The sequence below is a fragment of the Dasypus novemcinctus genome, chromosome 8 (assembly GCF_030445035.2).
Source record: "Dasypus novemcinctus isolate mDasNov1 chromosome 8, mDasNov1.1.hap2, whole genome shotgun sequence".
In the NCBI taxonomy this organism is placed as follows: Eukaryota; Metazoa; Chordata; class Mammalia; order Cingulata; family Dasypodidae; genus Dasypus; species Dasypus novemcinctus.
This window is the reverse complement of record NC_080680.1, coordinates 50,965,967-50,988,206: the sequence shown is the minus strand read 5'-3', so window position 1 is coordinate 50,988,206 and position 22,240 is coordinate 50,965,967. Positions and strand designations below refer to the sequence as shown.

At 37.1% G+C, this 22,240-nt stretch overlaps 1 long non-coding RNA gene across 1 annotated transcript in view; it reads right to left on the bottom strand.

Moving 5' to 3' along the window:
• LOC131279445 (uncharacterized) overlaps positions 1 to 21,470 on the bottom strand; it is a 33,134-nt gene extending 11,664 nt beyond the window's left edge. Inside the window, exon 1 of the long non-coding RNA XR_009186793.2 lies at positions 21,420 to 21,470. This is a non-coding gene — a long non-coding RNA (uncharacterized lncRNA). The remainder of the gene's footprint in view (positions 1 to 21,419) is intronic.
• Between the last annotated feature and the right edge of the window lie 770 nt (positions 21,471 to 22,240).

Below are 22,240 nucleotides of genomic sequence, written 5' to 3'. Positions count from 1 at the left end.
TGATCTCTCTTTGTATTTTCTCCCGAGGATATCTCATCCAAACCCTTGGCTGGAGGCTGATAATTCCGAAATGTACATCTGCAGCCTTCATGCTACCCTCAGATCAAGTGTGGAAGCCCGATCAGTTATTCATCTTCTCCACTTGAAAGTGATAAGGAAATCTAAGTTTAGGTCTGAAACAGAACTTTTAACTGTGTTTCTCAAAATTATTCTTCCTGAAGTCTATCCTGTTCACTTAAAGCCAAACTTTTAAATTTAATTTACCAAAGATTTCTTCTTTTTCTGAGGACCCTCTACCTCTAATCTAGCCACAATTCTTGTCAATTACGCCTTCCGATTCACTGTTACCATCCACCTAGTTCATGCCAGCATTATTTCTCACTACATGCCACAAGGTTTAACCAACTATTCAACTCTTTCTCACATATTATGGGCTTTTGGCCAGCGTCAATTCTGACTGATTAGGTGACTTTTCTGATTAATAGTTACCAAAGTTTGTAAATGTTTAAATGCTTTTTGCCTGTTTTCCCTGATTCCGTCTGTGTTACCTTCAATCTTTTTTCTACATTGCAAAGGTATCTATTTAAAATAGATTATGGCTATCACTTTCCTGCTTAAAACTCTGAAAGCCTTCACATTGCTCGTAGAATAAAACTCCAAATCCTAGCTTGGTTTAAATGACTTGCATGCTCTGTCACTGCACTGCACACTTCATCTACTGTTCTTCCCTCATTCATCATACTCTAAACATACCAGCTTCCTTTCTAGCAGGAACTATTCCAAGCTCTTACCTACCTTACTCCAAGCTCTTACCCACTAATTGTCCTCTTTGCCTGGACCCTTTCCCCCCCTCACTGTCCATGTGCCTGATTCCATCTCATCCTTCAGACATCAGCTAAAATGTCACTTTCTCAGAGAAGCCTTTGTAATTGTAAATAGCCTTCCCCCAATCAGTACTTATGAGACCATTGCCTTTATTTTTTTTATCACTCTAACCACAATTTATTTATTGTTTATCTCCATTTTGTCTGTCTCCTCTTTCAGAGTATAATTCTATAAAACATAGATCTTGATTTCTACTATATTCCCATACCTAGTACAGTGCTTATAACATTGTACTGCTCGGTAAACACTTGCTGACACCATTAGATCAGTGATTCTCAACCCAGAGCTATATTTTCTAATGAATTCATTCAACAAGCATTTCCTGAGCACTCATTGCATGCCAGGTATTTTGCTTAGGGTTGGGGAAGTGAAATGAAAGACAAAGTCCTTGCCCTGAGGTTCTCATAGGCTAAAGTGGGCAGTAGCTCTTTAACCAAACAATTTTCTGTTCTGGAAGGAAAATGCTAACTTCGAGGTAAGCACCAGGGTTATGGGAAGAAAAAAATTTAATGGTTTCTACTTCTAGGCCTGCTGTTAGAAATTACCACCAGGTCTGTGGGTTAAAATAATGGAAATTTTTCCTCTAGTATTTCCGGAAGTTAGAAGTCAGAAGTCAAGATGGTGGCAGGGCCGGGCTTCCTCTGAAGGCTCTAGGGAAGGAGTCTTCCTTGCCTCTTCTAGCTGCCAGCAGTTGTTGGCAATCTTCCTTGTCTTGTAGCAGCATCACTCCAATTTCTGCTTCCACGTTCACATGCCCTCTTCTCTATGAACGTCTCTGTGGCTCTCCACAGTCTAAATCTCCCTTTATTTATAAGAACATCAATCATTGGACTTAGGACACACCCCAATCCAGTATGACCTCACCTTAACTTGATTATATCTGCAAAGACCCTATTTCCACATAAGGTCACATTCATGAGTATTAGGGTTAGAGCTTCAACATCTTTTGGGGGAACACAGTTCATCGCACCACAAAAACTAAACCACAATGGTAGAGGAGAGGAAGAGCAATAAGAAGTCCTTGGAAGGAGCTCATTCCTGTTGTGAGTCTTGATGGCCAAAGACTCATCTTTGCTCCAAAGACGGAAATCTGAAGGGATACCCACTAATCATGCTGCTTAGGTGGCTGCTAACTTTGTTGAAATAAGGAGCCAAGTCCATGAATGACAATTGCCACATTGAAGAAAAACTGAGATTAGATAGGTTCTACTGTAATGATTTCTCTAAATGTCTCTTTTCCCATCAGACTATAAGAAGATTAAGACAACCTGGCACACTAGAACTAGAAGAGATGTTGTTGAATGGATAGATGGGAGGGAGAAAGGGAGAGAGGAAGAAAGAAAGAAAAGGAGAGGGGAGGGAAGGAAGAAGGAAGAAGTATCTTGTTATAAGGATTTAACAAAATAGAGACAGAGATTTTCAATTTTGGGCAATTGTCTGCTATTAAGGAGTTCCGAAGGTTGGCTACTTCTGAAATCTGTGTAAAACAGGGAAAATCATTCAGATTTGTGACTTCTCCATGGTTTTTCTCCTATAACATTTTTGATGCAAACATAAAGGCTTATAAACTGGCAGACAAAGCCACAAGGCTGAATGGAAACTGGCCGGCTTTAACTTTATTATTTGAGGTCAAAAAGAAATGAGGCTTGAAATAACAGCCATCAGGTCTGAACTCACCAGGAATCAAAATGAATCAGATTTGGTATGAACTGAGTAGTTTGGTTTTATTAGTTCTTTTTATTAAAAGAATATTTTAGAGCAGAGATTCTATAATTGCTTGATTATTTCAGACTTATAATTGTATTGAAAGCAATTATGGTCATTTTGTCATTTCTGCTCTGTTGTAAATTCAGTTCCACATTTCACCAGCTGTATTAGAAATGCACCAATAAATATATTGATTATATGGTGATGTTTTCTGAAACTGTTTCAAGATTGTTATTTAGAGAAAGATAGAGATTCTTAATTTGGCTCACAAAGAAATATGTCTATATAGATAGAGATCAATAGATGTACATAGGAACATAGGAACAGTTTTATATATGTGTGGGTATATATATATACATATACAGATACTTTTTTGTGTACCTAGATTCAATAAAGTATATAAATTTTCTGTGTGTAGGTAACATTGATGAAGGATGATGAAAAACAGTCTACGTCTTTTTTCCAGACCTGTTCACAGTATTTGTTAATATACAGTACTTCTAAGAATATGTCTGCTTTTGCATCAAAAGCCTGCCTAGATGCATCTCTGCCATAACACTTCCTCGTGCCTAAGCACGCTTAAATTTGGTGTGGCCAAGGCCCTACTCCCTATACATAGATGTGCAAATAAGCTACCATTTTCTCCATGCTTGCTTTACACTTTAGTTACTGACCACGATACTTTCCTAGGTAGTTTATAGTAAGCTTCCTCCTACCAACATTTTGAACAACATTATAACATAAACTAAACTAACAGATACCCATTGGTTCATTTACTTTTGACAAGGTGTATTTTACTTCAGCCCTTCTTCCTAATTTACCTGATTTTACGTCACCAGTCCTCAAATACACACCCCCACACACACACAAACACACAAAGTTTGATTCATCATGACTTATACGTGGATATTCCGACTCCTGTTGAACACTTAGCAAAATAATTTTTGTTTTTTTCTAAATTTGCATTTGATGATGCCTTTAAAGTCTGCCCTTCAGCAAATATTTTAGGCCTTTCATTCTGGAAATATTTTCTGTCATAATTTGATGCAAAATAAAACAAGCTATACACTTTTCCTGTGAAAGATCTCAGATTTCACTTTAGAAATTACAATTGCTTTTTAAACCTTAATTTTGTCTGAAAATCATTTTATCAATCTACAGGTTAATTACATAGCTAACAATGTGTGGCTTTCTTGATGCCACTGGAAAAAAGTTTTGTCACTCAGGACATACTTAATTGTATTTTGCTGAGGCAGCAGGGTTCCTTACCAGCTTTCTCTTCTGAACTACGATCAGGCTCATGATTTTATAGTTTGTAACTGGCATTCTCCTTCAAATTGATAGCTAATGTATGACTTAGTCTACTGAGGAATTGCATTAATGACTCTCTATGTCATGTCTGGTATATTCTGTGAACAGGACACACAGCCTGCCAAATAGGAACTTGTTCTGGCATCTCCGAGAAATGTCCTAGTACCAACACCCAAGTTCCTAATACCAAAACTACTTGTTTGTCTGAGTTGAAGCTGCACAGCACAGATAGCCTGATACCTTGTCTATAGGATTGTCCTTAAATCTAACTTTCAATGAAAATATTAGTGTTTTAGTGTTTTTTTTTTAAATCCCAGACTCTTTTCCACTAAAATTGAAAGATTCTCCTGCATGCACACAACTGTCCTTCTTTGACTCTTATTTCTCCTTTTCTCCAAGGAAATCAGACTTGCTTTAAAAAATTGAAACCAGTGAATTTAAGTGATTTAAGTGTTTTATAAACGCGGCAACGCAACCATTTACATGTTGCAACCTCTGAAAATGTATTTATTTTTTAAATGGAGAGGAGGAGCTGTATAAAAGGTGTTGTGTTACCTTTTTCATGCAAAGGTTTTATTTTTCATCAGTCAGAATGAGATTGAGTTTGTGTTGTTTGCCCAAAGGGGAGATGAGTTTTCCCAGGGTTGTCCATACACTCACACGTTACCCCATGCACTGACATAAACATTAATTGGGAGTTATGGGTGTAGTCTGTGTATGTGAAACATAATGTAGCTAAATGGGAAACACGGGATTTCAATCCAAGGTTCTCTGGACAGCTGAGCCAACTAACCATATGTCCATGCCATTTACTGTTACAAGTATCATAGCATTTCAGAGCTTAGAAATCATCAAGCTTAAAATCCTCTGAAAAACTTGGGCAAAACCAGTTTGGCTGGAAAAGAATCCAAAATAAAATTTAACATGGAGATCTGACTGAAAAGGAAAGGAGTTTTTAAAAAGGACCACTTGGTTTTTAAGCTTTAAGCTAACTCCAAGTTCATAAATATAGGACACTTATTCAACCATTTTTATCATATATTAAGGTTCTTCTTTGAAATATGTGTCATTGATTTTTGTAATTATTTAAGGGGAAGTTTTAAAAAGGTGGACGTTCTTGTTTTAAAAGGCTAGAGTAACCCATCTGGGTGTATCTTCTCAAAGGCTAGCTCCTGTCTAAAGAGTGCTTCACCTTATCAGTGTACCTAAAACTACTATCTGACAGGTAACAATGACTCTTTTGTGACCATTTCATTGTAAGATCTCAGGAAAGCAAATTTCACTGAATGACATATGATGTCTTGCAAAGGTTAATAGTGAAAACACTTTTCAAGCATTAATTTTTTATTTTAAAAAATAGATGCTTAGTAACCTTTGTGTGTAGAGATAGGGGTCTCCTTTCACTTCACAAGTTGTAGGAAATATTCAATATATAATAATAGTGACTATTTTGATATTCATTAAATTTTCTTGGGTTTGAAGTCTCAAGAGTCTTTAAAGCAATCTGTGGGTCAAATAATAATGTTCCATACATGAACCAAATATATATATATATTTATATATATATTTATATGTATATATATGGTCAAGTTCTTTATTGTGATAGAAACTTTCAAACAAATAAAAATACTTTATCACACTACCATACGCAGTCAGTGATTATTATAGGGTCTACACAACTTTATCTGAGTTCTCTTTATTACAAGAGAAGTTATCATCACTTCTTAATAAACAGAAAATCAGATTCCTAGAAGTGTTACATAACTTTTATTAGTTTTATTTTCCTCATCAATAAAAGAAGATGATAATAATGGTTATAACGATTAAATGAGGTAATCCATACAGGTGCTAGTATAATGTTTGGTATTTAGAAAGCAACTAATAAATGTTAGCTATTAGAGCACAGATTTTCTAACAATGACACAAGCTGCCTTGTAACTGCTTAGACTACGATGTCAACTTTTATTGAAATGTTGTAGACAAGGTCCTGGAAAAGTTTGGCCTAGATGAGTAATAACCAAATTTGGCTGCATAAAAGAATTTCCTGAGGAAATTTTAAGCTACAAATATCAGGGTTTTATTTCAACCCTACTTAATCAGATTCTCCGGGGTAGCACCTGGGCATTTAGATTTTTTATTTTTATTTTTACAATTGTTTCCTTCATCTCCTGTGTTTCTGTTTTATGACTGAGAACCACTCATCTAGTTAATTTCTAGAATACCAGTCAATTCAGAGATTCTGCGAATCTATGTCTAAATCCAAAAGGGCAGTTTTACAAGCAATGGAGCCAACACACTTCTATATTTGACAAACTTTTGCATTGCCCCAAATCTCATAAACGTATACTTGAGAAATGTTAATTGATATCAGTGAGGCAGATTGCCTGAGTACTGCTGTGCTCTCTTTTTTAGAGCTTTCTAAAGCACCATGAGTGCCTGATGGTACATGGTCTCCATGTAATTACTGATTCAGCATTTCCCAAGCTAATGTTCCCCTGGACACTGTTCTGCAAGATGTTATTTTTAAAAGCCACATTAATGACATCTTTATTCAAAATAAATTTGGGGAACATATTTCTTTACTCTAGTAATTTTCCACTCCTTGACTTCTCAGGGCTTTCAACCTGCAATGTATGATATGAAACTCCAGGAGACAGGCATAAACAGGTATACCATACCACCAGCTATTTAGAACATAGGTTCTTTTATTTTTTTTAAAGATTTATTTTATTTCTTTCTCCTGCCCCCTCCTTCACCCCGCCCCCCCTCCCCGTTGTCTGCTTTCTTACGTCCATTCGCTGTATGTTCTTCTGTGTCCACTTGCATTCTTGGTGGCACCAGGAATCTGTGTCTTTTTTTTGTTGCGTCATCTTGCTACATCAACTCTCCAGGTGTGTGACACCACTCCTGGACAGGCTGCACTTTTTTCATGTGGGGTGGCTTTCCTTGCGAGTGGGGCTCCCCTATGCGGGGAACACCCCTGTGTGGCATGGCACTCCTTGCCATGGTAACACTGTACATGGACTAGCTCACCACATGGGCCGGGAGGCCCTAGGTTTGAACCCTGGACCTCCTATATGGTAGGCAGACACTCTATTAGTTGAGCCACATCCACTTCCCTAGAGCATAGGTTCTTGATTCGTTGCCTACCATCATCTTTCAAGGAAAAATGTTTTTATGGGACATTCTGTAAAATGATATGATTTCATTCATCATTTTCAAACAAATTTAAAATGTGAAAGGGACAGTGAGGTCAAGAAGGATTCAGTAGTCATTTAATCTTGCAAAGTAAATATTTTATGGGAATAATTCTCAGATTCTGAACCTATGTCTGGACTACAAACTTTCTTCAGCTTTGTTCAGAAAATAGAGATTCTTATAATGAAAGCAGCCTAGCCCAAAGAGTTATCTCTTAACCATTTTTACTAAATCAGATTGCTAGATTTAGATAGAAATCTAAATCAGATTTCCCAAATATTTGGGGAAAGGCAATCTTTTGTTATTTAGAGGCAAGAGGGAGAGACTAGACAGCTAGTTTAATAATGACAACTAACTAGTTTACTCAGTAATTTATAGTCCGGTGAATAGCTCAGTGAATCCATGAAGTGATAAGAAGTCATAATAAAATAAACTAAAGTTAACCCAATTCATTTCACTTGTGCAGAGAGATATGGGGCACCATACCAAAGAACATAAAGTTTTGGTAAGGTATTTTTAGGGTGGCTTAAGAAAATATTACATTAATTTGGGTGCCTTGGTTTTTCCAAATGACTTAGATCATTATGAAGCAATATGTTTTAGATGAATATTGATCATATCTATTGCCCAATAACTTTCCTTTGTTATTGTGGAATAAAATGTAGTGTGATTTCAGATGCAGAACTTTTGTTAGAAGTGATGATTGTTGGATTTGTATTTTATTTTCTTTGAAAAGGATTTACTTTAAGGTAGAATTCCTTGATTATATGGAATTGAAATTATGAAAATAAAATAAAAAGAGCACAGTATATTGAATTGACTGCTTGCTACTCAGCTTCTTTGTTCAGTCAGAGGCTGCCATGCTTCTGAATAATTTCCAGGCCACCAGCAAGCACCTGTCATCTCAACAGAGGGAGGTTGCATCTTTATGTATTTAAGAGCTTTTTTTCTCACTAGAAAAAAAAAAAAGTATGAGCAAAGCAGAAAGATTCCAGTCTCTTTGCACCATGCACTGTAGTAGAGAAAGCACTTTAGATTCTTGACATACAGAATAAAAATGGATCTTCCTAAGAAGTAGATAGGAAGCCAGGATGTGACTGCAAAGTTTCTAGGTACTACATCATTGTGCGTACAATGTGAAATTGGGCAAGGTTTTTCTATTCCCACTTTAGCTTCTGCAGGAAATAGTCAGTTAAGTGGGGCTAAATGGATTGTTTCTATTCATCCAACCTGTGAATCATTGTAGTTTGGGGATGAAGTTGACCATGTACTCTCAGGTAGATCATTTGTTCACACTAATAATTGAGAAAGAACTTTTATTTTCATATAATTATTTATGTAGTTTGGAATATTTTAGAGGTCATATAAATACTTTAAATGTATTATTCAGCTTTCCAACCCTGTAGGGCCATTGTCAAGGGGGGTAAAAATTGTTGTGTGATCATAACAATGACCAAAAGGATCAACTGTGAACCATTCTCTGTCCTGTGGCCAGAGGCAAAACTCCTTGAAGCTAATGAATTTTATGCCTCAGGCCCCTCTCTTGCAAGAGCCCCATCTAAGGGCTTGCATCTAAATTTATGGTTGTAATTTTTAAAATTATATTGCTGAAAAAAGCCCTCCCCCACTCCTGTTGTAAAAACTTTAGATACCACAGAATCTGGATACATCTCTTCCTGTTCATTTCTTTTCTTTTCTCTACTCCTACCATTGTATTCATCGTAATACATCAATATAGTTTATAAAGCAATGGGACAAATTGCAGTTTCATTATTTCCAAGAATACACCATCCATGACATAACAGTTTTATTTTTAAAAGATTTTTTTCTGGACACATTAACATTAAAATAATCCTTCCCAAATTATTTTTTTTCCCTAGCAAAGACTTGGAATCCATTCTTTGGTTTATTATTTATTCAGTAAAATTGTATTCAAAAACTATGTTGCAGCCTGGTTCTTGGCATGTCTAGAGATAAAATGTATTTGAATAAGAAAAGATCTTCTTCCTCAATCTCCTCACTCACTCTTGTTAGGGGTGGGCAAGGTACTTAGTGAAGTTAATAACTACGTGATAATTTTAAATGGCTTGCATGCAGTGTTTCATCATGTGTAGCCATTTCATGTACATTATCTCATGTGAATCATTTTATTACACAATGTACAATACATAAGTTATTAAAATGGTAAAGTAATAAGTAAAACCAGATGTTAATATAAGTATTAAGGCATAATGAAACTACATTTTACAAATCTAACAGTCCTTTTATATTCAAGAATTAATTACTTGAATATGAGTTGAGCACATCCTCAGGGAAAAAAAACAATGTAATTTCCTGAGCTCTCATTTGGAAAAGGATACTAATTTTAGAGCAGATTCTACTTATGCTAAAAATCATGAAGAACAAAAGTTACTTCAAAGTTTTTTTCCCATGTCCATACATGATCCTTCTTTAAAGAAGCCACCTTCCTTTACTAAATTTTGGAAGGACAAACCTAGACCCATGTCTGTCCTAAGCCATCCAACAAGCTCCTGTTCCTCTCCTCTCAAGCTCCTCTCTGCCTCTGACTTCCTCTCTGGGGCATTTATCATTTATTTGACAAATATTTAATGAATTCCTACTAAGCGCCAGGCATTGCGCTAAGCACTGGGGAGTTAAGAGTAAGCAAATTATGCTTCTGGGTTAATTAAATAATCACAAATACATAATTAAAAAGTGTGGCAAGTGCTATGAGTGAAAGCACAAGTTAATAGGAAAAGATAAAATTGAAGAACTCAATCCCTGGGTGTAGAAACAGGCATGCAAGTTATACTAAGGTGAAATCAGAAAATAATTCTCCCTCCTCACAAAAACAAATAAATAAAATAAGGAATTTAGGTGCATCAGGCTTTGCTAAAATGTGTTCAAATAATGGAAATAATTATTCTCAAGATTTTTTTTCAAAAATCTAAGGGAAAAGCATCTCAAATGAAACCTTCCAAACATATGAATTTACCCCAATTTCTATACTTGCTTCCCTCCCCTGAGAGTCCATCTTCTAATCTTGGTGGTGAAAATCTACCCCACTACCGGTATAACTCCTCCCTTCAGAGGTTCAGTGGAAGAGAATAGCAGCCAGCATTTACCAAAGTCTAAAAAAGTTATTTACCCCAAAACAATATCACAGACTATGAGTAAATAAGTGATCCTTTTTATACCCCTGGCCAGAATAGCAATCCAAGATGGGCATGGACGGCCTAAATCTGGTCCTCTCTGATGACATCCCACCAGTATATGTAGATAGACTTCTTCATAATCATACAATCTCCTAAGAACAACACTAGTTCTTGAGCTCAGTACAATTCAAATTCAAACGCAGGAAGAGAATCTTTTCCTAAATGTCCCATAAGTCTACACTCAGAATAGAGGCCACTCTTCCCGTGGTTTCTCAGAGCACAGCTTTTGGAATTTGTCTAAGACACAGAGATGTGTAAGAAACTGGGGCCCATGTCAAAGCCATCTCCCCCTATTGCTAACCACCTAGTTATAGAAAGATGGGGTAAAAGCTTTAAACTGACTTTTTTTTTTACGCAGTTAAAATGATAAAAATTCTTTTTCAGGGAGTGCCTTGTAATCTCAGTGGGAAGAAGGAAGGCTGTCCAAACATCTTTCTTTCATGACCATAGAGTCTCCAGGGATGGATAATGAGAGGTTGTTCTGACACATACACTTAGACTATGGCTAAGGGTTTAAGGGAAAAATGCTGTTGATGTGGTTAAGAAATATTTAGCTGAGACGAAATCAGCTCATTGTCCCATCTTTATACACACATCTTTTGATTGCCTGCCTACAGGATGAAATACTCCCACTGAGGGTTTTCTGTGTCAGACAAGCCCTGAACAGGATTCTCCCTGTTAAGAGGACTTTCCCAGGCCCAGCCTCATAAAGACGGCACAAGTAAGCACACTTATTGTTTCATGGTGGAGCTATCAAATAACAGGACACATAAGCAGACACAAATGCACTCACTTCTAATGTTTGACCATCAGTATCCTTCCTTGTGTGTTCTCAAAACCACTCTGTAGAAATCAGAATGATCTGCATCGGACCTGACAGGCAAAATGATTCTCTTGTGGTCTACTGGTTTTGTTTGCATTGACTAAGCTCGAATGACAGTTTTTGTGCCTGACAATTCAGGACAACTGGTATAGGTTTGCAGCTCTCATGTCTGCTTTCTTACAATAATCCTTACCATTTTATTCCTTTTCCTGAAACAACCTACTCATAAAATACAGGGAAAACCTGAAAAACAAAACAAAACCCTGCTCATTCTATTCTGAAAACTCCATTCTTACCAGATTGTCTTTCTCCAAAAATAAGACCTCCTTTTTCTGAATACTAAGTTAGTTGATACATAACCATAGCATACTGCCATCTATAAAGAAATCTGAAGATTTATTTTATTTTACTTTCCTTCAGAGAATTCTTCAAAGTTTGAAAGATATAGTTATAATAATTTGTGAATATGCTTGAAAAACGCAATGATGCTCCTTCCTGTTAACCTGGCAGTAATAGTAAGAATTCTGTAGTATCATTCCATGTGTCACCCATAACACAGGGTACCAGATGGAAAGGCTTGATTTATTGCATTTTCAATTCATGTATCTCATTGTTATTCTCGAAGTCCGCTCAACTACTACCACTAGAAGACTGAGGCTGGAGTTCTGGGTGTCACCATTTCAAAAGCAATCCTTCACCACATTTTCTTTCTCCTAATGCAATTAAAAAGTCTACCTTTGATCCTCTTCCCTTAGTTTTCTTGTCCTAACAGAATAACTCAGTTGATCCTTATTATAATACAGGAAAATTCCTCAGTACAAGAAATTTCCACTTAATTATAGGTATTGTTCCCTTGTTAGGATGGTAAGTGTGATCACTGAACATTCAACTTTTAATGACTTTAATTTAGGCATTAAATAGAGGGTTGGGTATGATGAAGAATTGGATATATAAAAAAGGAAGTAAGCAGGCACTCTGATAAGGGCAGTTTGTTGCTCAGTGATCTTATCAAAAGAGAAACCACATTTTTTCTCCATCAGTGATGGTTTGTGATCCAAACACCTGCTAAAGTAATTCAAGAGGTACAAAGCACATTTGCTATGGTCACGTGGATTTTACCTGTTTCAAGTTATCTCTTTGGAAATGGCATTAGAGCCTTGATTTCCTCATAATTTCTTTCACAATTTTATTGACTAAAATTCTATGTGATTTTAAGCCTGTACATTTATTCTTTCTTAAAAGCTTTTCATTTTACCATTTGATGAATACTGGAAGTGAGTGGATTATCTGGATAAAGAGAATTAGTTGAAGTTTGCACCAGTCAAGAGAGTAAAGCCACCAGAGGCTTTGAAGGGAGTGCCTTACAATATAAATAGTCCTAATCTCCTTCAAGAATCGACTTTCAAGAAAGAGAATTTTATCAAGGCCAATGTTTTTAATCAGCTAGATCTGCAACAAGATGGAAAGTAATGCTGGTGATAACGGAAGCAGGCTGTGCAGCAGAAAAAGCAGTGAGCAGTCGATGATCTGATTCATGAGGAATGTTAGAGGCTGGATAGGAGGGAGAAATTAAGAAATCTCTCAGATCCCCTTACTACTTCTACCTTTAAAACACCCTTCCAAGACATCCCTGCCTGAAGTGAAAATGTATCATTTGGATGGAAGAGAGTTATTAGCTAAAGGAGGGCACCCATTGAGATGTTGAAAATGTAAGCAATGCTTTAACAGTCCCAGTGTTTCTGTCTTTCATGCCAAAAAGGATCAGTGCCAGCTACAAAACAGGTGGAATTACTCTAGCATGGTTTTGTAGGCAGAGAGGAGAAAGGGATATGTGTTTCACCTGAGATGGTGGGGCAGCAGTAAAAGCAGATAAGGTGACAGGCAAAATGAGAAGAGAAATTACTCAGGCCACAGATTCTTAGAGCCTGGACTCTCAGCTGCAGTGGCCTAGGCCTCCCCCATTTTACACCTTCTTTTCTCCTACAAGAGGGAAGGGAAGTGCCCTTGTAGTGCCCATTACTGGTGAGGGGAGGAGAGATCATGTTTTTAGTGTTACACAATTTAAAAAGAAAAAGAAGTAAAGAAAGCAAATGCTTCTACGGTCATTTAGGATATATTATCTTGAGTTTATGAGTTTTCGAAAAGTTCACTTTCTTTACAAAGAGGAAAAGAATTTTCACTGGAAAAACAAAAGGGAACATATATCCAAAGCATTCCAGATCTTGCATTAATTCACCTTTAAAATCCAGCAGTGCATGCACAGACTCTAGAGCAGCATTGCTATACCAACATTCTTTTGTCCAGGTTGCTTGTTAGCAGATGAAAAGTACAATCCGATAGTCACTACTTCTGATAGTTCCTCAAGGGCTGTACAGAGCTTTCGGGAAGAAATTTGTTTAGATTCTTAAAGTAGAGTGTTTCAGATGCCTGCAATAAGCACTCTCGGGGCTGTGCTGCTTTATATCTAACCTCTTCTAAACCTAGGACCCACCATCCCTGGGCAACCATTTAGGAAGGTAGTGTTCTGAAGGTTCCTACTCTAAAGACTTAAGAGTCAAGGGCTCATATGAAATGCATACTGGACAGTCAACTACCAACTACATTAAATATCCAGAATGCACAGAGAATTTATAGTAAGCACTGAGAGAGGTTACTAAAAACAAACAAACGAAAAACCCACAAAACCAAATTTTTTTAAACATTGCTATTTCCTCTTTTTGGAGCACTTTTCTTCTCTTTTCTTTGCCTGGAAAACTTCTACCAATCCTTCAAAACTCAGTTTTACTTTTCTGGAAAGTATTTCATACCTGCCTTCAACTAGATCAGATGCTCCTCACCAGATAATTAGAAAGCTCCCTTTAATTTTGTTTTTCCCTGTTGGACTGGAAGTTCCATGAGGACATAGATGGTGTCTATCTTTCTCTCCATTTGTTTGCCCAATACATGACACAAGGGTCAGCTATCATTTTCTGTAAAGGGCCAAGTAGTAAATATTACAGATTTGTGGGCCTCACAGTTGCTGTTGCCACTGACTGTTGTGCAAAAGCAATCAGAGACAAATTATGGAAACAATGAGTGTAACTATGTTCTAATAAAGCATTACTTATAAAAATGGGCCATAAGTTAGATTTGTCCTGCAGTCTACAGTGTGCTGAGCATGGCATAAGCCAAGGCCTGGCTTGAAAACAGTGGTTCAGCAAGAAGACCTTCTGGTAGTACAGGCTATGATGACGGTGGTTGGTGAAGATGGGGAGAAGAGGATAGATTTGAAAACTATTTTTTGGGAAACGGACTTTGGCCCAGTGGTTAGGGCATCCATCTACCATATGGGAGGTCCGCGGTTCAAACCCCGGGCCTCCTTGACCCGTGTGGAGCTGGCCATACGCAGTGCTGATGCGCGCAAGGAGTGCCGTGCCACGCAAGGGTGTCCCCCGCGTGGGGGAGCCCCACGTGCAAGGAGTGCGCCCGTGAGGAAAGCCGCCCAGCGTGAAAAGAAAGAGCAGCCTGCCCAGGAATGGCGCCGCCCACACTTCCCGTGCCGCTGATGACAACAGAAGCGGACAAAGAAACAAAAGCAGACAAAGAAACAAGACGCAGCAAATAGACACCAAGAACAGACAACCAGGGGAGGGGGGGAAATTAAATAAAATAAAATAAAAATCTTAAAAAAAGTAAAAAAAAAAAAAAAAAAGAACATCTATTTAAAAAAAAAGAAAACTATTTTTAATTGGCTGATTTGGTGTTTCAACATGAGGCAGGGAGCAAAGAAGAGAGGACAAGTCCAAGTTTCTGCCTTGAGAAAACATTTGGAGCATGGTGAATATGAGAAACATGATATATTCCAGAACAGTGGCTCTCAAACTCTATTATGTATAAGAAACACTTGGAGGTCTTGTGAAAACACAGATTTCTACACCTCAACACCAGAATTTCTGATTTTTGGTAGCACCCATGAATTTTCATCATATTCCCAAATGATGTTGAAGATTCTGGTCTGGCAACAATCTTTTGAAAATATCTGTCCTAGACAGAGGTGACAAATTTTTCTATGGACATCATTAGTTTGAGTGTGAATGCAATCACTAATGGAGAGAATACCCAGAACAGAATTTGAGGATACCTTGGATGTAACAGTATACATTCTGTTATCCCTTAAGCAAATGATTTGGAGCCCTTTGAGACTAGAGCAAAATCCTTTACATTCTTCCCCTGGCAGACCTCCTTCTCTGATAAGGAGCCATGGTATTGATCCTACCCTCATCTCAGCCTTGACTTCTTTAGCTTCTCCTTGGATCTCCTGGTTTGATACCAAGCTCATTTGTTTCAGTCCTACCATATCCTGCTCAAATTGATTTTCCTTCGGTCCTGTGACCTCTGTGCAGATGCAGCTCTCATCTTAAATCTATATAGCGATTCTCAATATCTGAACCTTCTTTACATCTGACCCAGTGCTCCCAGTTCATCTCAGACTTTCCTTATTCAGATAAGGAAGGCCACCATCTCTGGGCGGAATCAAATAGAAAATAGACATTGACATTAAACAAATTATTTAATACCCTTTTGCGGAAAAAATGAAGATATTGGAAGATCACTCTTCAGCATCCTAGAATCCCTTTCTCCTTTCTACAGTCCTCAAAAGAAAACACACAGAGGCTGCATTTCTAAGGACTTTGCTGCTAATCCATACAGGATATAGATAAGGTATAGTGAATAAGTGAGGTTTCAAAGTGAAAAATATCTTAAAATCACAAGACCCTGACCTACATACAGCAGGATACAATCATCATTGCTTATTGCTAAGGAAGGACCTCACCAGCCCTTCATCATTATAATGCTTGCCCAAAGGAGAAGAACAACTGATTACTTCATAAAAGAAGAACACTTTTCTTAGTTCTTTTTTAGGGAGTGGAGTTGGATTGGAAGTTGGAGAGGGGAATGAGTTCATTTTGATGAGCTGTTAGTCATATCTCAAAATGGAGATGTCATTATTTACGAGAATCTCTCTAAACAATAAGTACATGCTACCTTAAGTGTTTATTAGCATTCCAGAGCACCCCAATCCCAAATTAAGTAATGGTCATACCAGAGGATCTCATGATGTTTTATCTCTGAAAATGTCATGGCAGAGACAATTACTGCTTACCTGATATTTATATTCCCCTTGCATTTAGGCAGGCACTGGTTATTGAGCTTGGACAATGTGCCATGGGCAGAAATAATGTGTGTCACTTAAGGGAAGTGCATTTAAGATTTGGTAGATGACCCTCCAGCTGTCTCTTCCCTTTCCTTGGTGACTGTAGAAATCAAATGTTGTAAGCGGTATCCCCACAAAGTAAAAGCAGACTGGATCCCCGAGTCACAACATGGAGAAGTATCCAGGAAAGTTACTCAAACTAGGGTGAACTTTGTATGAATGTGATAAGCCACTGTCAGTCTGTTGATTATTTGTAATTGCAGCATAGCATAGCCTATCTGGACTAATGCAAGTATGCTTATTAACACTACATTTATTCATAATGGACTGGGTCAGATGAAGCTTTCTATTGTTTCCCTAAACTGTCTTCATTCTTAGTGAAAGGGATTATGGCTTAGACTAGAGAAGAAAATAAAAGGTAGGGTGGTGGGAAGTGGATGTATCTCAAGTGGTTGAGTGCCTCTTCCCATGTGTGAAGTCCTGGATTCAATCTCTGATACCTCCTAGAAAAAAAAAAGTAGGGTGGAAAAGATAATTCAAGAAATAACAGTCTGAGAAGAGAATGTTAATACAGATAGACAAATGCAAAGAATAAAACTTTTAAATGAGAATGTTTAACTCAAGAAAACTATGATTCTAAATGCTTGGAAACAGCATTGAATGATGTAAGGCATAAAGGTTTTGAGAAGTATTTATTACATTGTTTACTAAATGGCTTTTTTACTTTAAAGATATGAAGAAGTATGGCTATATTGGAAGAAAGGGAAAAGCATTAAGGAGGGAAATTTTGAGGGATAAATGTGGTTCGAACATTTGTCACATATAATAAGTAAAAGGAAGAGCATTTAAACCAGAATTTTTCTGTGAAATATATACAGTAATGGCTTTCAGAGAAGAAATAGAGGCATGTAAGCCAAAGAGGGCAGACTTAAGTAGAGTACATTTTAGCCATCAATTCTGGAGGTGACAGAGATATGAACAACCATAGTTAAGTGTGGATCATAAAGAATGTGTTTCCATCTCTGGAACAAAAGACATATGGTCTGCTCGCCAGTAAGAAATTCAAGAGAATTTGTGGATGAAAAACTCTCCATCCTAAGAGACATGGACAAGAAAGACCATACATAAAAGTTGTCAGGCCCACTGTGCCTCCTTCTTCATCCATTCCATTGAACCACTCTCCTGTGTGTGTGTATGTGTATGTACACTGTTGCAAACTGACCTAGGCCAATTCGATAGATCACAATTCATAGGTCCCTTATGGTAAATAAAAGTCCCCATAGAAGCAGGTAAAGGTCTGTAGCAGTTTGATATGGTTATGAATTCCAAAAATAGGTATTGGATTGTTTGTAATCTGATCTGTACTTGGGCATGATTGAGTTATGATTAGGGTGTTGAGTCCCCACCCCTTGGTCAGTGGAAACTCACAGATAAAAGGCATGGCGAAGAACAGAGTTGAGGGTTTCCGATGTTGGAGTTTTGGTGTTGGAGTTTGATGCTGAAGTCTTAAGCTGGAGCCCAGGGAAAGAAGTTTGTCTAACAGTCTACTGCTGACCTTTTGGAGGAAACAGAGGAGCTGAGCCCAGAGGAACCCAGAAAGCCTGAACCCTCTCCAACATGTGGAATTAGACTTTGGTAAGGGAAGTAACTTATGCTTTATGGCCTAGTAACTGTAAGCTCCTACCCCAAATAAATACCCTTTATAACGCCCAGCAGATTTCTGGTATTTTGAATCAGGACCCCTTTTGGCTGACTAATACAGGTCTTTTAAATCTCATGCAACCAGGTTACACTACAAAACAAGGCTAACATATGGAATTTGGTCATATCTACAAAAATATTTTGGAACACATATGTTAAACTTATTCTGTGAGCTCCTTGTTGGTGTTTTGACCCCATCTTGTGCGAAATATTTGCCTGAGGCAGATGCAGTAAATATTCTAGCAGCCGGACTCCGTAGGGTCACAGGAGTGCTCAGTATCAGTGGGTATATACTGGGTCATTTCAGAATCAGGCCTGCCTCAGGCTCCTTCCAAAGGATACAGGTAACTGGTGTCTGGATTTTTGCACCCCATTCCTGAGAGGGCAAAGAAAGCCTGCATAATAGTTCTATAGTTTCTATGAGTAACAAAAAGTAATGTCTAACATCCTTTATGTTAATCAGTAAAACTGCTTATCTTAATCAGACATAAAAATAATAAAGATAAAAATAGCAGAAATGTGTGTCTTTGGAGTGTGGGCTTCTGATTAGAAGATTTTATACGTTAGCATTCCTTAGAATGTGTTCTCTCAATTAGGTTAACTAACCTCCCTTAGGGTGTAGATCAAATGTAACAGAAACACAAATATATATCAGCTGTCTATGCTTAATTATTTTCAAGAATAATAACAGACTACCTTATTCCAATAATGGGTGTGGATAAGGAAAAGATTTTCAGGAAAATACAAGGGTAGAGAACAACTATTAAGCACTGAAATGTCTGTCTAAATCTATATCTATCAATCATCTTTCTATCTGTCTATTAAAGTGGACATTTAAACCACCATTTTTAACTTTTGCTCAACATGACTTGAATCCTATCAGTAAATGATAGCTCTATTAAAGTTAGGTAGGGTTCTCCAGAAAAAAAGACATTTTTGTCTATGAAAGATAGGTTGGACAGATATTAGCTGACATTTATAAGAGCCTCTTTATAGCATCATGGTTGAGTATATGATCTCCACCGTCAGTCTGTTTTCTATCACCTACTAATTGCAATTTATAATTTATATTCTTAAAAGGGGAGTAATAACTCTTAAAACTGCTGAGAAAATTAAGTGAATTAACAAATGTAAAGAATTTAAAAGAGCGCCTAAAATGTAGTAAGTAGTGATCACTTATTTTATGTTATTGATATTATTATTAAAACTTTAGCATCTGAATTCTGTACAGTTCCATATGCTACAGATGTGATGTGAGAAGCACAGGGTTAATGAAGGCTGTTTTATAAGATTCTGTGTAGATAAAATTAAATAAAGTACCTGAGGACCTGGAAGATAGCAGTGACAGAAATCTTTAAGCTATAGTTGCTGGTGTCCAATTCCCGGAAATTATCTGGAATCCCAGTCATACAACCCACTTTTCTAAATGATGACATGTTAGAGAAAAGCACAAACATTCTAAGCTCCTGAAGTTCAACTGAGCTTCTGCCTTAGGAACCTGCACATCCTCTACCCTTACCCACACTTACACCAAAGAGAAGCCATCACCATGGGGGAGGGAAGAGATTGGGTCCTGCCATGTAGCATTAAAAGTGGCAGAGCCCTTAAACCAAAGGAAGTCAGAAATGTTCAAGTTTAAACCCCCAAAACTCTACTGCTACTTAAACAGAGCCATATCAATTTCACTTTAGTTGGATGGATTTGAAAAGCTAAAGTGATAATCCCCTGAACATTTTCAGTGTGCAGCTCTCTCATTCAGTATGTTTAATCCACTCTCCTAGATCATTAGACAAGTGTTTTGTTTTGTGCCATGGGAAATTCTGATCTTAGCTGATGAAGTGCTCAGTCACCTATAATCTTGTGAGTACCACAAATGAAGATAATTGCAATTTATGGAGTAACCTGGAATGAAGGACACAATATGCTGAGTCTAAGAGCTAAGGTAATTGTATTTTTGCTTCAGATCAGCAGAAAATTTTTAAAAAAAGGAAATGTCCCTTGAACATTATTTCCAATTCCATTTTCTCAATTTTTATCAACTATAGTCATTAAGGAATCACTGAAGAAAAGATAAGCACTCTCCAAGTTGACTTAGAGAATCTGCATAGAGAAGAGAGAATAAACAATGTATAATCAGTAAAAAGCTGCAGAAGTGGCAAGGAAGGCTTAGCATCCTGGAAAGAACACTGAACTGGCACTGAAGAGATTTGGAGTTTAATGAGGCCACACCTGAAGAGTTGGATGACCTTGAACTTGTCACTTCTCCTGTCAGGGCTACTTTTTCCTTATCAGCTAAATTTGAGGATCTGAACAGATTACCACTAAAATGTCTTTCATCCTTAAAATTCTGTGACTGTAGAATATACAGGCCATTGTATAAATATTACACATATTACCTGAGATTGCTGTTAATGTGTTCTCTCATTTAAATGTCTTAAAAAGACTTTTTTCTCAGAAGTCTTCATTGTACTTTCTCAAGGTAGTCTTTTTCTTCTATGGTGCCTGTAATTCTCTTCTCACATCTCATACTTTCACACTGGAATCCAAATATCAGTTTGTCTCACACCCAACTATTGTAAGTTTTCAAAGCTCAGGAATTATGTTTAACTCACCTTTGTTTCCCCAGTGCTTAGGAAAATGCTTAATGTGGAATGACAGAATGAACACATGAATGACTAAGTGAATAAATGAATGAATGAGTGGTTTCATATTAGTAAACCAGAAAGTAAACACAGAGTCACTGAGCACCAAATAATCTAATGCAAGTCCACTATGACAAATTTTCTTCAAGTCCCTATTTCATGAGGCCCTAGCAAATATTGCTCAACATGGCTGTTACAGCCTTTCTTTTGTCTGGTAGCAGTGGCAATAACAATCACAATGGGCTTGAGAATTAGAAATAACTGTTCTACAAACGTCATCAACATCAAACAGCTTTTACAAAACATCTACCTGAGTAGAAATGGAGTGGATATATATTACCCAAGACTCTGTCATCCATTTCAGGGATTGGCAAACTGTTCTGTGGGCCAAGCCCACCTGACCACTTGTTTTTGTATAATCTGTGAACTAAGAATGGTTTTCACATTTTTTAATGTTTATGAAAAAAATCAAAAGAATTATATTTCATGGCATATGAAAATTATAAGAATTTAAAATTTCAGTGGCCATACATAAAGTTTTATTGAAACACAACCACACTCGTTCATTTATTATTGCCTATAGATGTTATGAGGTCACAAAAGCAGAGTTGAATAGTTGCAGCAAAGACTGTAGGGCCCACAAAACCTAAAACATTTACTGTACGGCCCTTTATAGAAAAGTTTGCTGAGCTCTGTTCCCTCAGTTTGTCAAAGTTTCTTCTGCATTATCAAAATCAACTTACTTCACTGATGGCTTTGTGCTTTGGAGACATGCCTCATCCTCGAAAGGGAAGTTTCACAATCTGCAAAAATTGGAGCAAATTCGTTGTCATTGCTTTCATGTTATAGAAGCAGAAGGACATGTTAAAGAGGAGAAGAATTCCTTTAATCAAAGTTTATTTTTCCTGTTTATTTTCATGACATTTAAACCAAGAAATAGTGTGGCCAATCATTTACTTTAAAATGATATATTTTCATTGAACTTTGTAACTCCATCACATATTTATTTAATTCCACATTTTCTTAATCCACAATAACTTACCAAGATTTTTGCATTCTAACTCATGTAGACATCTGACATCTTTTATCTTAAGGCTTTTGGCTTGAGACAACTCGTCAAAACATCATTATGCTGTCTGTGAACTTGGTACTAAGAAAATTAAAATCTCTTCTCTAATGAAATTAAGTGAATGGAAGAGTTCTCATAAACTCTTTTTCTCAAATTTAGCCTGGGAGTAAGCGATTAGAAAATAATACTGAATAGATAAGAAACATTGGTTAATCCAACCAAACAAAAAGCCATAACATGGAATATCACCTTTTGGCAAGACTAGTACAAAATAGCAATGGGGTTCTGAACAGGAAAATCAGTTGAAAAAAATGAGATTTATTTTAGACCTACCTCGTTTAGTAGTACCGTCTGCAAATAAGAGCCAGGACAATTTAGTATCAAGGAAATGGACTGTAAGAACTAAACAAAGACAATAAATCGTTACCTGCTCTTGCTTTCTATTTGGGAGGAAAAAATCATTTTGCTCAAATCAGAGTATGAATTTCTTATAAT